At 35.0% G+C, this 15,291-nt stretch overlaps 1 protein-coding gene across 8 annotated transcripts in view; it reads right to left on the reverse strand.

The window, feature by feature from the left end:
- Positions 1–15,291, reverse strand: part of Klc (kinesin light chain) — a 675,112-nt gene that overhangs the window by 589,354 nt on the left and 70,467 nt on the right. The window contains exon 2 of one of the 8 annotated variants that reach the window (XM_069817985.1): positions 9,927–10,142. The exons of 6 other annotated variants lie outside the window; for them this stretch is intronic. The gene's annotated coding sequence lies outside the window, so the exon portion shown is untranslated. The remainder of the gene's footprint in view (positions 1–9,926; positions 10,143–15,291) is intronic. One more of the 8 variants, XM_069817986.1, reaches the window with a different exon arrangement.

Raw genomic sequence — 15,291 nt, forward strand, 5'->3', positions numbered from 1 at the left:
GTATGTGAACAGATTACCACGTGAACTGAATTCTTAAATATTCTGTGTAGTAAATGTTGAAGTTGGTTAACCTGTGTTTACGTTGGCTGACTTGCACTCGTGAGAGAACGCCATTGGTCAATTATACACAAATAACACCAGAATGTGTAATATCGATTTTAAATATCGTTTTTGACATGCATAGCATGCTTCGCGATTAGGTTGTTACAACAATTTCTAAACAGTAGTATCTTAAAGACAATATATTTCGCCTATTTTCATTCCATTATGTCTTACGGAATAATATTTTGGGGAAATTCTGCAGATAGTAAAAATATATTATTACGAAAAAGAGCCATTAGAATAATAGTTGCAGCAAAGGCCAGAGAAACTTGTACATTATTTTAAAAAAAATTAGAGATTCTGACCTTACCAAATCAATACATATACTCTTTAACAAATTTCCTCTTATGTAATAAAGACAATTTTCCAACTAATTCAGCCATACATAGTATAAATACCCGCAGAAAGAATGATTTTCATACGCCATCATGAAATTTATCATGCTATCAAAGGGGAGTACGTTACATGGCGATAAAAATGTTCAATAGTCTTCCTGAAAACATTAAGAATCACAGCCAAAACCCTGCATTAAGGTAAAACTAAAAAATTACTTAATATCTTACACTTTCTATTCTGTAGATGAATTCTTGACATTTCACAGTACTGTGTAAATATTATAATACTATTAAATGGTAAACATATTGCATTGTATAAAATATTATCGTTATTAAGGTATTAATTCTGTACATATTTCATATTTGCATTTTATATTTTTAACGTGAGAATTGGACATGCTCATTACTCTATGCTCAAAAGCAAATGTAAGAATATTAAGGACCGAATCTGTCTGTCTGTCTGTCTGTCTGCCTACCTACCTACCTACCTACCTACCTACCTACCTACCTACCTACCTATCTATCTATCTATATGCATAGTCGTTTCCGTTCTCCGTTTCTTGTAAATAAAAAAATCTTCATGTTAACGCCCTCCGCTTCCCGTTCTGGTTCTCGTTCCCAGTTTACTGTGGACCAGCCTTTATTCAACTTTATCGACAAGATCCACATATGAAACGCAATATCCATAGGAACAGCAGCTGCAATACATCCCAAAATGAAAGCCCGTTCTGGAGAGAGTCTCTTTGGCAGTCTAAAGATTCATGCTCCACTCTTGCGCTCCTGAAGGTCATGCTACCCGCAGCGCTAGTGCTCCTGTCAAAACTGACGAATGGGGTCGCTCTCTTCGTACAACATTTTCAAATTACAGGCTCACACTCTCTCCTGCATTAAAGTAAACACAATGCCTTGTACTGTACACTTCCCACAGGATTCTCTTTAGTACTTAAACAACATTACCAAGATTCGTAAACCGAAAAATCAGATTTTTTCGTAATGGTTAGGCCTATGATTTGCAAAATTACTGGAATGACAGCAAAGTCGTTGGCTTCTTACCAAAGAAACTAAGGATAGTTTGAATACTGACACAAACACGAAACAGGTCCTAGTAATAATATAAAGCACCAAAAGCAAGAAGGAAAGAGGGAAAAGAGGGAGAATGAAGAAAAAGAATTAATGTGAAAGTGAATACAATTTTATACAAGACTGTTAAATAATTGCTGCAATGTTGTGTGAGGGAGTATGTACAATTTCCACTGAAAATACCTGTTATACATATAGCTCAAATGATGAATGAACGTTTGCGTTTGTAAATTTAATAATCTGATTGGCTATGTATTGTATATTTTTAGCAGAGCCATCGATGTAGCTCAGTCGGCAGACTCGCTGGGCTGCTGATCCGGAGCTGCGTTCGGGCTTGGGTTGGATCCCCCTTTGGTCTCATTGAATGGTTTCTTCCAAGGTTTTCCCCAGCCGTGGGGCTGAAGCCGGATGGTCTATGGCGAGTCCTCGGCATCACTTCATTTCACCCCTTTGATTTGATTACCTGGTTGGGTTTTTCCGAGGTTTTCCCCAACCAAAAGCCAAATGCCGGGTAATCTTTTGGCGAATCCTCGGACCTCACATCATCATTGTTGAAAATTACTAAATTGTAAAACTAAAAATTGTAAAATATTGCAAAAATTTGTAAAAATTGTAATTGTAATATTGTAAAATTTTGACTTGTTCCACATCTTAAAGCTTCATTGCTCATGTAAGATCTATGGAATATAATAAATGACTGAATGAGTGAATGAATATTACAGAGTACATTTCCCTTTCCGAATTTAGAACATGGCAATCATGCGGAACTTAAGGGGTCTGATAATTCTTAGCGCATCGATATGGGATGAAAACTAGTATGGCCGGAGAAATGTATATGTTACCGTTTCTTTGAGACGTTGCGTTTGAAATGTTCACTGTTGCAGAAAGAATCAGACGCAGGGAGTGGACCGATGCAAGAAAGTTTCACAGCTCAAGTACCAGATACCAAACTTCCGTAACGACAGGGCCTACTGCATTTGGCACTACAATATCTCACCCATTGCATTTTCTTGCCTTTCAATTTGTTCCGAACATAGGTCCTGAAAAGTTGTAACACGCTGAATGGCAAGTCCGGACTTTTCTTCATGGAGTAATGACGATGATGCGAAAGACTGGTGGAATGCTGACAGGAGGAACTGAGTACTTCGAGAGAAAACTGCTCGGACTCCGTCTTTGTCCACAAATTCCATTTCAACTCACCAGAACTTACAACTCTAGCAGTGAAAGTTAACAGTTTAATCACTCTCTTAACAGTGCGCGAATAATGACAATACTACCACTACTTCTATGTAAATTTATTGCAAAAACACAATAACGACTCCACGTAATCGCGGGCTGTCAACAATGGACAGAGCACATACAAATGCATAGAAGTTACATAACAATTTAATTTTTTTAACATAACGATAAAAAATTTATTGAAGAAAATATTACAGGGTTTATAAAATTGTAAAAGATGTATTGGAGAAAAGTCATTCATTGAATATGACAAAGATAGTGACGGAGCAGGGTGATGGATCCACAAAGGACAGCTACTATTGCCAATAGTGGGTTCGAATACGTCTTAGGGTACGTACACATTGGAGCAACGATAAACGATAAAAGAAACGACCTAGCAACGCTTTGGTATTATCAAAGAATCAAATGTTCATATCCGAGCAGCGAGGACGCGGGAAGCGAATATTCTGATTTATGAGTAGAAGATATTCTAGACATTCACTTAATGAAAAAAGATATATAGGAAATACCAGCTGCTAGGTTCAAGGTTAATATAACTTAAATACGTACAAAATTGAACCCGTTTCTCATCCCAAAGCTAGTATAAATTCATTGTGTTGTGATCGGTTCTTGTGATCACATAACGTATCACGAATAAATATAAAACTGATCAATTTGCCAATATCTATGATAATTAATTTAATATACCGAAATAATAATAAATCGATTAATATTCGGATATATTGATAATATTACAGATTAATATTATCTTAATCAGAAATCATATGAACGACAAGAGCGAAGAAAATGGAATTTTTCTTTTTCGTCGGTTTTATCGTATATCTTCGCTTTTATCGTTACTCCAATATGCATGCTTCAATTCTCTCTGATATAGTATCGCTGCTTCTTTTATCGTCGCTCCAACGTGTACGTACCCTAAGGTATAGATGCCCCGCTATTACACAGAACAATAAGAATTTTGCTCCGACCTAAAACAATGTGTCCCTTATGGTTTGGTGTGCGCTGAATCCGAAAATGCATCTCTTTTCTTCGTATCACGTAAGGTTTTTAAGACATACCATGATTTCACTTTTCGATAAGCGCTCCCAACAGGAAACATCTGGTGCGGGTACAGGGTTGTAAACCAAAACAAAAGCTAATGCATTTTATGAGTTTATGACATATTTCCGGTTTCTTATGGTTGTTGGCATGTTCTTTTGTACTTATAAATAAACAGATATTGGCCTCTGCTATACAGTAAATTTCATTACAATTCAAAGTGAGGTCTACGCAATTAACAAATAAAGGTGTGGTTTTCAGTACTTAAAAGAAAAGTTTACAAGTTTGAGAGACGGCAAATTAAAAGAGGCATTTTCATCTGTCAACAAATTCGCAAAATTACGCTGACTCTTTGTTTGAGGAAAACTTTCCGTTACAGAAAAAAATGGCATGGAGCGCTTTCAAAGATGTTTGCTCAAATTTCCTTGGAAATACTAGGGCAGACAATTACATCGAACTTGTGGAAACCATGTTAAGTGCATATGAGAAAATGGGGTGTAATATGTGTCTCAAAAAACACTTTTTGCATTCTCATTTGGATTTCTTTCCTCCTAACCTTGGAGCGGTAAGCGACGAACATGGGGAAAGATTTCATCAAGAAATATCTGAAATGGAAAGGGGATATAAAGGATGATTATCATCCAGCATGCTTGCAGAGTATTGTTGGTTTCTTGTAAAAGATAGTCCCGGATCTAGTTATAAACAGAAGTCATCCAGAACATTCTTTTAAATGTAAGTTCAAATTCTGAGACTTTTCTTATTATACACATGAAATATTTTTATTGTTGTGTTGTTTTTTGTGTTTTGAACTATGTAGCATCATTTATGTATCCAGTACACATTTTGCAAGTATTATGAGACATTTTGAATCCTTAGTCTGTTGTAATTTTATCAGTAGCAGTGAAAAATAAAGAAAAGGGAATTACTTTCATAAAAATTCAATTCACTTTCCGCTGAAAATGGTACGTGACGGGGCAATTTGGATTTTAAATTCATATTTAGAGCCCACATATTAGTAATATTCACCAATTTTTATTTCGGAGCAAGACAAAAAGTAAAAATTTGTTGTTCAGTGTTATTAATGCGCTATCCTGTGGTGTCTCATATGAAAGCCAAGTGTTATTCTAACCTCATGTCACGGGAGTTCTACCGTTTGTATGTATGAGTGGTGATTAGTATCAAAAACTCCTTCTGAAGAAGACCAGCGGCCATACAGGAGTTATTATTATTATTATTATTATTAGTATTATTAATATTATTATTATTATTAGTATTATTAATATTATTATTATTATTAGTATTATTAATATATTATTATTATTATTATTATTATTATTATTATTATTATTATTATATTTGCTATGTGTTTTTCTATTGAATAGAAGAGAAAGCCTTATGGCCTTAACTCTGTCAGTAGAAATAAATAAATAAATAAATAAATAAATAAATAAATAAATAAATAAATAAATAAATAAATAAATAAATACGTAAAGAGACACTTACTTCAACACAAAAAAGAATAGGTATGAAACTGAACTGACCCGAAATGAGTTTGTTTGTTTGTTTGTTTATATTTATTTATATTAAAAAGTAAATGTCATCCTAGTTAAATCATTGTTTTATTTTAAACACATACAATTTACAATTTACTTCACTATAAGAAAACGCAAACATGTAGCTAAAGTCGAGATGGAAAATTTGAATTCTTGTCTTTTCTACAGAACCAATACTCGAACACTATGCTACATGTAAGTTATGTCTGGAACGCGTCTTTTTTTTTCCGCGAGCAGACCATGCACCCGAAGCAATGATGAATTCAAGGACTGGTCCGGGGAGCAATATCCGCCCCTCCCCCAAGATTCCAGGACGTCCACCCCGAACATTTCAGACTTTCACTAATATAATTTACACAAAAGAAAACTTAACTCCGGCTTTATATGCCAATTTTACACAGAAGGATAGTTACCTATTCATATTTCCCATGTTTTACGCGATAGTGTTGACGTTTTTAAGTTACTCTATATATTAACATTTAGTAGTATAAAACAACTATGAACGAATGAAAACTTTAGTTCTTTAATCACACCATTTTTCCATGTTCCTTTTTACATAGACTGGTAAGATCTGAATTATTATTTCTTTTGCTGATGTAAAGTACAAATTCCCCCCCTTTCCCGGGGGGTATGGTACAATTCAACACTGCCCCAAAGTAACAATTTCTGACATCCTGAATACCGACAAATGTGATAAATTCAAGATGTTCCGGAATTCAAATTCTCTATTATATCTAACGACTTAACTACGTAATACAGATAACGTCAGACATAACCTGATAGCAACATGTGATCAGATAAGGTTTCCCCATTATGTTAAATTAGTTTCTCAATTCAAAGCCTCGTCAAAATATTGGCCATAAACTACTAATCACCATCGAAAACATTCTGAAGTCAACTTCAAAGGAATACATTTGAGTTTACACTCAGCAATTTTACTTTCATAAGAAACGAAATTTTTACTATTTCTTAGCGCCTACTTATTGGTGTATTTTTAAATTTAAGCTCTTATCGGCATGCATACTTCGTAGCTTGTTTAGGTTCCCAAGCGACTACCCATTAAAATCAATGTCTTCAATTTTTATTATAGTCTTGTAACATCACTGATGGACTATTAAGTTATTTAAATTAAATAAATAACTTCACTGATTTAATATTTAAAATGTGCTATTATTATTCTTATTTTTTGCACGATCGTGTTTTGTGTTGTATTTACAGGTATTGTTGTTAGGCCTTGAAAGTTAGAATTCCCACACACAAACTTGTCGCTAGGAAGACCATTCTTTATGACATAAATCTATTATAAAATAGACCTGTTACAATGCACTTATTGTTACCTGGTTACCTTTACAGTATAATTTTTGCGAAGAATTTGGAATAATATTCCTCTAAATATTCAATGCAAAATATACTGCATTTACAATTTTAAAAATATGATCGTGCAATAAATGTACAATACACGTTTGTGAAGTGCATTACAAAATCTCGGAAATTAATAAACTCGCTCTGCTCGTTTTTCAAACTTTTCGTCGATTTTGTAAAAAGCACTTCCCAACCTTGTATCGTAATATCGCCTACTATTACCTGTTCGATTAATTTCAATCTAATTTCCATCATCCTCCGAATCCTTCTAGAAATTATATCGAAACTACATAGTCAATCAGGTAAAATATCACAATCTCAATATTAACGCAGTGAAATTGTTATTTATTTACTTTAAATAACTTAATAAATAATCAGTAAAATTATGTTGTATATAAGTTTAATTTGGTAATTGTAAAAAAAAATCGAGTGTGACGACTGTAATACATACTTTCTTACAAGTTTTAAGCATTTTCAGTCATTTAGTTCCTTTCTGGCGTTGAGAATAGTATGTATACATGTTACTATTTACAGTTTACTTTGTTGAACTATTCTCAAAACAGATGCGGAAACCAAATTCTTCAACCTGCTTCCAAATTGTCACAAATGTATGAATGATACTGTAGATATAAATGTATATTATAATCAATTATTGTACTATTATTTTTCTACTTATCAATATGGGCATTTAAACCTTTCATGAAAGTTAATGTATTCTACTTTTCTTTGGTTCACTCACACATAAGAAATGGCGTTTATGGCAAGGGAAGCTAATCCCTTACCAATGAGAAACAGTTAAGTGAAATGACTACGTGACTTGGCCTAGGAACTATTCAGATTTATATTTGCAAAGAAAAGTAGAAATAATTCTACATATGATGATTAATTTCTCTGAAACATGACGGTTTGGAAACATACATTACACGTAGGCCATCCCAATTCTCTCTTCACCTTACGTATGATACAAAAATTAACTTAAAAAATAGTTATAATTTATTTTGTGCTTTCGTTTCAAATAAAGGTTATGGATGAATAATTACAGGATGTGAAACTTAACGAGCTTTCCAGTTTCAAACACAAAAGGCGCTAATGTACAAATTGATCTTGCTGCCATCTGTTTTGCGTAGGAAACTAGTCGATACATCTAGCAGCGCACCAAGTGGCGAAAGAATAACTAGGTGCATAAGACATTTTGCCCCCACTTCTGAGACCACTTAATTTAATTTAAACTAAATAATTTAGATAAAAGATGAATGAGTGTGAGAATACTGATACATATCGTCGTTGTTCCTGCAATAACTCCTATGAGCAAAATATGAAATTTTTCAATAGTAAGAAAAAAAAAACATTTATTCATTCTATGGTAGTAGTACATAGGAGATTGTGAATTCTTACATTTTCGAAAGAAATAAACATAATACCATAAGGAGATTTTGTTATTTGCTGTATCACTATTTAAATTATTTAATACAGCAAAAACCTGAAAATCGATAAATATGTCACATAGCAGTTATTGCACGAACAACGACGATATACTGTACAGTACCTATTTAACATTACATTGAAATAAAACGTATGAAACATCTAGAACAACATAAAAAATGGTTACATAATTGAAATTGCCTATTACTATACCTATTTTACAATACAGTTTGATATAACACTATTTCAACAATACATCTAAGGTCCATAAACATCACTGTTTAACATTTACTGCATATAACACACGTACCACTTACTGACTTACAGTACATATTACTCGTTGCACGAATGAATGCTCGCGGCCAGTAGGGGCACTAAAGCATAAACACTGCATAGGAGATGGCTCATATCGCATAACGCAGCACTAATGTCTCTCTCGAAAACGGCAATCATTCGTGCAATGAGTAATATTTGCATATTTCTACCACCCATCTTGCATGATCTTGCATTCTCATGCATGATAACGGATAACGGGTTGTTGCCATGATGTAGTTTTAATGTTTACCACCTATACGACACCGGGCGCCAGTCGACTTCTCACTTCTTCCTGTTGGGACTAGATGGTGCTGATCGCAAGTTCGCATCCTATCATTTTTATCCATTTAAAGGTATTATTTTTAAGGGGTTAGGTAGAGCTTACAGCAGTAAAATTTGGAAATATTCAACATTTTCTTCCTCCATTATTATATATTATACAAGAATGGAAATTGGTATGTTTAAAACACTGTCCTTCTGTTATTATGAAACAAATATTTTTACGATTAAAAAAACTATTTACATTTTTTTTTTTTCAAAATTCAGTTCATTGTGCAGTGATGAAGCATTTCCCACATAACTCAAAAACTACCCAACATTCTGCGATGAAATTTTTTGTGTGTATTTATGCATGTCATATCTACAACAGGATGCAAGATCACTCCTCTACCTTTGATAGAGTGTCTGATAAAAAATAAATTTATTTACAAATTGGTCAAATATCAGTATTTTCTTCTAACACAAAATAAAAAAAATATTATTTATTAAGGAATGTAGTTGAAAGAGCATGATATTGTAAATATGAGTTTCACCAATAAAATAGAGAGAGAGCATGAAAACGTTAACAGGTTTATGAGTTACGAGGGAAACGCTTCACCACTCCACAGTGAACTGCTACCATTTTCAATTATGAAAAAAAAAATAAATAAATAAATAATCGTAAAAATATGTTTTTTCATATAGCAAAAGAACAGTGTTTTACACATACCAATTTTCATTATTGTACAAGATATAGTAGTGAAGGGAAAAAAATGTTGAATATTTCCAAAAATTTTACTCCTGTAAGCTGTACCTAACCCCTTAATGAAAATTATAATACTTCATGTGCATAATCCCCGCATAAACCGACTCCTAGATAATGAGTATGAACAAAATCAGGTAAACACAGTAGTTTAGAACACGTTGCACGTATACAATCACAGATGTCCAAAACTGCTTTCTAGGATTGGGATTCTGAAAACTTGCCTCCGCAAAATCTCGATATCGATTTTTGCAGCATCACAAGGAAAGTAAAAGTGAAAATAAAGAAGAAAAAGTTTTATCAGTTGTGATACTCTCGTCATGTCAGCAGCGGGAAACGCATTAATTCACGCCTGAAGGCAGACGTATAGGCATGACAAGACATACGTTCTTCGCGTATATGCCATATACACCAACACATCTAAAAATGACATGCCGTGACAAATGAGAGTGCACTTACCGCAGTGTTTCCTGGACAACGTGTTACAACAGGGGCGACATCTGTCAGATGCAAGAGTCAAGCCGCAAACACGTGATCATCGTCGTCACGTCGTCTATTAGCGTTCGATAGTTCGACACGGGTCTCAACTTGACCACAACGACACCACTTCGATCTTCAGCGACCTGCTAGATGCCACTTTGATAAATCTTTTTAACTACAGAGGCCATTCAGAATCTGTGAGATGACGATAAGAGAATAAATGAGCACTCGTAATTCCATATGCGGAGAGAGAACCGTTTCCTTGGGGGGGGGGGGGGGGGGGGTGCAAAGTAAAACCACAGAATTTCGATATGACGAGAGTATGGGGGACACCATTTATCTTCTCCCCCATTATAGCTTGACCTTGATACAGTATTTCATAATAAGATCGTTTAATGAAGGTATTGTAAAATAAAGTGAAATTGTAACAAAATATATAGACAATTTTACTTTTTTCCCCCTCTTGTAAGGATTCGAAGGCTTGCACTGCAGCCTGAGGCTTATTGTGCTAACCACTCCTGTTCTGTGAATGATTGGGTAGCCGAACGGCCGCGCTCTTGTACAAGTATAGCACGCCACACAGTGAACTTAACCCGGGCTATTGTATGAATGATATGTGAATTAATGATAGCGAAATGAGTCCGAGGTCCAACATCGAAAATTATCCAGCAATTCTGCTTCAATTGGTTGAGGGAAAACCCCAGAAAAACCTCAACCAAATAACTTATCCAAACAGCTCGTTTCATGGCCAGATGTGCTAACCATTACTCTACAGCGGTGGACCAGTTTTATATTTACTTTACCTGTTTATTTAAAAGAGCAAGTTATATGAAATGTGAATTCTAATTATTTTATTTAATCTCGTCTTTAAGTTTAACCGTATCACTTTTCTTTTTTCTACATTGTTGTGCAGTATGTTACTCATATTTCTTGAAGTGGCTGCTTGAACACCTGCAGAGTTCTAACACATCAGTACAGGCTGTTACAAAAAACATTATAGTGCTTCCATTCCTCAGACAACGTATAGAAATTCTTATACATTCAGAAATTTAAAATAAATATTTTAGTCCAGATACATAGTCTGAAGACAGTAATTCGTCAATTCAAGCACAGAAACTTAATCATAAACAAAAACAAGAACACTCTTTTGAATTCAATATTTTCTAATGGTAATAGAAAAAGAAAAAGAGTTCGGTCAAGTTTGCCCCCCCCCCCCATAACTCGGCCTATGCGTAATTCCTGCCATTGCATCGTTCTAAATGAAGGAGAAAGCAGAGGAGGATTCTTCAGGAGAGATCTGAACTAGAGTTTTTTTCATTATTTGCAAGAAAAACATAGGTACTTTTAATATAAAGAAATTCACCAAGTAGCCACTACCTTCAAAATGCTGTGAACATTTTTTTTTTTTTTGTTAATAGTTTTACTTTCTCTTTTACAGAAATGGAAAAGTCCAAAGTTCACCATTTCAATTATTTTCAAATGGTGAGCTGAACCAGTGAATATCCTAAAGCATACCAACAACAAAATTATACAGAGTGTTAAAAAGTATCCAATACTTTAGGAGGTGATAGTACGCATCAAAACAAGAAAAAAAGTCTAATAAACAAGAGTCCTATAACACATACTTTCTGAGATCTGAATATTTGTTCATAGGAGGTGCTCAATGTGACGTCCATTCATGGCAATGCATTTTTCTGCCCTACAATACAGCAGGCTACCACATAACCATACCGTAGTTGACACCCGTAGCATGGAATACTGATACGTCGTAAGGAATACTGAAAATAAAAGTTTGTTTGCGGATGTGAGCGGGGTTCAGCAGAGATGGTGTTCTGAATTTTCGTAATCAGCATGTGTGGGCTGATGAAAATTCCTATGCACTTGAAGAAACAGGATATCAGCACGATTTTCAATCAATGTATGGGCAGGCGTTCTTGTCGATAGATTAAGGGCCATACGTTCTGCCACAGAGATTAACTGGGGCTCGTTATGAGGACTTTCTTATTAACGTATTGCCTACCTTGCTGGAGTATGTGCCATGTCAGCAAAGACTACAGATGTGGTTCATGCATGACGGCACACCAGCACATTTTTTCCGCAATGAGCGTGAACACCTGACGCTGACATTTCAGGACCGCTGGATTGATTGGGGAGGCCCCACGCCTTGCCCTGCTCGTTCCTCAAATCTAAATCCCCTAGATTTTTGGTTATCAAGAACCAGGTCAATTTCAAAGAGTGCGTGATTCCTTACGACGAAGGGCAGAGGAATGCATTGCCATGAATGGACGTCACATTGAGCACCTCCTATGAACAAGTGTTCAGATCTCAGAAAGTATGTATTGTAGGACCCATATGTATTAGACATTTTTTTCTTGTTTTAATGCAAACTAGCACCTCCTAAATTATTGGATACGTTTTTTTTAACACCCTGTATAGGCTTACACTCTACCTGAGAATGTGAATTAGTTCAGGTTTCCTATAATGAAGAAAGAACTACTGGTACTACTAAATGTCGCCATATCACATTTTTTTTTACCAGCAGACGCATCAAAATAAACGTACAACCCCAGGTGTTCTTTGTTCACTTATCTCACAGCATAGTAACCACCAAATAGTTCCTTCCTGTGGCTGAGTGGTCAGACCTGTCACGCAGACAGACCATTAGATTCCTGGTCACGTTTGCGATTTTTCATGTGAACATAGGGCGGACGAAGTCGCAGTTTGAGTTTTTCTCGGGGTTCGTTTCCCCATTTTAGGCATTTACGTAATTCCGTCAGAGCGCTCCCCGAACGCCGCGTCGATTGGCGACGCACGGAGGAGGCTGGCCTCGGGTCGAGTAGGGTTGCCTGCTAGAAACCTAGGTACGCAGCGAACCTTAGTATAGTCAGCCGGTGCGGGTTGAAAGTGAGCCTATCTTCTAAGGTCGCAGTGCTGGGATGTAGTGCCGTTCTCCTTAAATTCAATTCTAATACCGCCAAATTTAATGACGATTCAGTTTAGAGCGCTTGTGTGCAAATGTCAGACTGTGAACCAACGAGCTTTACTCGACTGCTGGGCACCAAATCACTTACAATGATACCATTGGTGTATATATTATTTTAATTGTAAATATTTATTTTATTTTATGTCATATCGTAACATCTGTTGAGGATGACGCAATGTTTTCCATTTTTCCTACCATGCATCGGCCAGTCCAGAGACATGTATTGCCATCCAGTGGCAATATCTGAACAGTCTGCAAACACGTCAAATCACGTCATCTTTGTAGTGGAGATGAGAACCAATCCGGGATTTACATAATTACTACGCGCCCAAGTTAAAACTGCGTCCGGAAAGAATGTGAATCACCGTTCCCTCTCGCTCTGGCCTTTGTGACCAATGAGTAAATACTAAGCTAATGAAGAGGTGTTTACTGTTCATGCCAGCGAGATGCGTGAGATAATGGTGAATACATGTGTATAATATAGGTGCTTAAAGTGTTGTACCCGTATAAATACTGTGAAAGCATTAATATTATGCACCGTATTTCTTACACACATAATATATATTACCTCACTCACTGCATTATCTCTTGTAACATGACCTGATTCATAGATGAAACAGTAGGTTGTATACTAACAGAGCAATTAGAGCTACTAGCGTTCGTCTCTTGCATTCACAGGACGCAAAATTTATATTGGGGGTGTAATAGTTCCTATTTTCTGATCGAAGAAACAACTAAAAATACCGATCAGATTAGCCAACACTGGGATTTTAACCCAAAACATACCGATGCGAGTCTAGGGATTTACCAATGAAATACCGTAATAGGATTTAATTAGTATTATCCGTGATTTAGACATCAATAGTAATTTCTCAATTCAAAAAATATGTTAGAACTATGGCAATCTTCACATGCAAGACAAGGGAATGTTATTACAAAGGGTTTGACACATAGATTATTACCGACATGCTACAATTATTTAACCACCAATACATTCGTTAGAGAAATTCCTTTGCTGTACGTGAGAAAATCGTTCTGAATCGGACAGCGTACACGAACTGACGGCCTACCGGTACACAGTAAACAAAGAACACATACGGGCGCCGATACTTGCTGTTTAATGACAAAAATTTTGTTCGCACAGCACAAATGCAAAACTTTGCCATTAATTATTATTATTATTATTATTATTATTATTATTATTAGTAGTATTATTATCATCATTATTATTATCGAGGCTTCTTGTCATGTGGTCATAATGTTCCATAGGATCGCAGCTTAACGAGCCCAAAATTTCAACTTTCACTCCCGGGAATCAAATCAGAGCCTAGTATATTTTAAGACAGAACAAAGTCAACTGAAAGTAGACTAAAGTGTCTACGCAACTTGGAAGCTTGATACTTTAACGAAGTCTCACGCTAAATTAAGTTTCAAAGTTCCTGGTTCGATACTTTCAGAATATTTGTACCTTGCTTATTCCGTACACTGTAATTAAATTTGGGTTTTAATAGATTTCTTTTATTCATATTCCCAAATGACGCAGAATATGTTAATATAATATAACAAAATCCAGCTGCTATTGTACGTTGTAAATTTTGTTCATAATTCGGAAACATTACATAAATATTTAAATATGATAAAATTTATAAAATTTTACGAACGGCCGCGGCCCAGTAACTAACCTGATATACTAATTTGTCATATACAATGTAACACCAGTAGCTTTCTTACAAATTTAATTCCATTTAAGGGGGACACATTGGTAACTTTTCCAAACTCTTTTTTCTATTTTACTGATTTCAACGAAATTTTCACAGTATGATCCCATTGACATTGTATTGAAATATAAAATATTTTAAAGTAATTGATTTTCTAGTTTTTTAATAATACATTTTTAATTACACATTACATTTTTGTATTTTGGGGCAGCCTATATTTTTAGTCAATTTAATTCTAAGCTTACCAAATTTTAATATGTGGTGCAGAATAGTTAGAGAAATAACTCCAAGTACATTTTTCCTCTGTATACATATTATTTGAGTCACAAACAAACTTATACAAAATCTGTCCTTGAAACTGATCGAGGGTATGGTGTCTATGTGCCTACAAAATTTCATAACGATGACAATATTTACTACAGAATAGTATAGTCACAAAAAAAAAGTTGCGGTAAATGGCAATTTAGAAGTACTACAGTAGAGTCTCGTTAATCCGAACTACACTAATCCGAAAATGTGGCTAATCTGGACAAAATTATTTTAAGAAAAAAAAAAAAAACAAATTTATTGTAATAGTACAAAGTAGCGAAAAGAAAAAAAAAATGTATAAATTTACTCAATTTCTTTTACTTCAAAAAATATG

Source organism: Periplaneta americana, chromosome 2 (genome assembly GCF_040183065.1).
Source record: "Periplaneta americana isolate PAMFEO1 chromosome 2, P.americana_PAMFEO1_priV1, whole genome shotgun sequence".
Taxonomy (NCBI): domain Eukaryota; kingdom Metazoa; phylum Arthropoda; class Insecta; order Blattodea; family Blattidae; genus Periplaneta; species Periplaneta americana.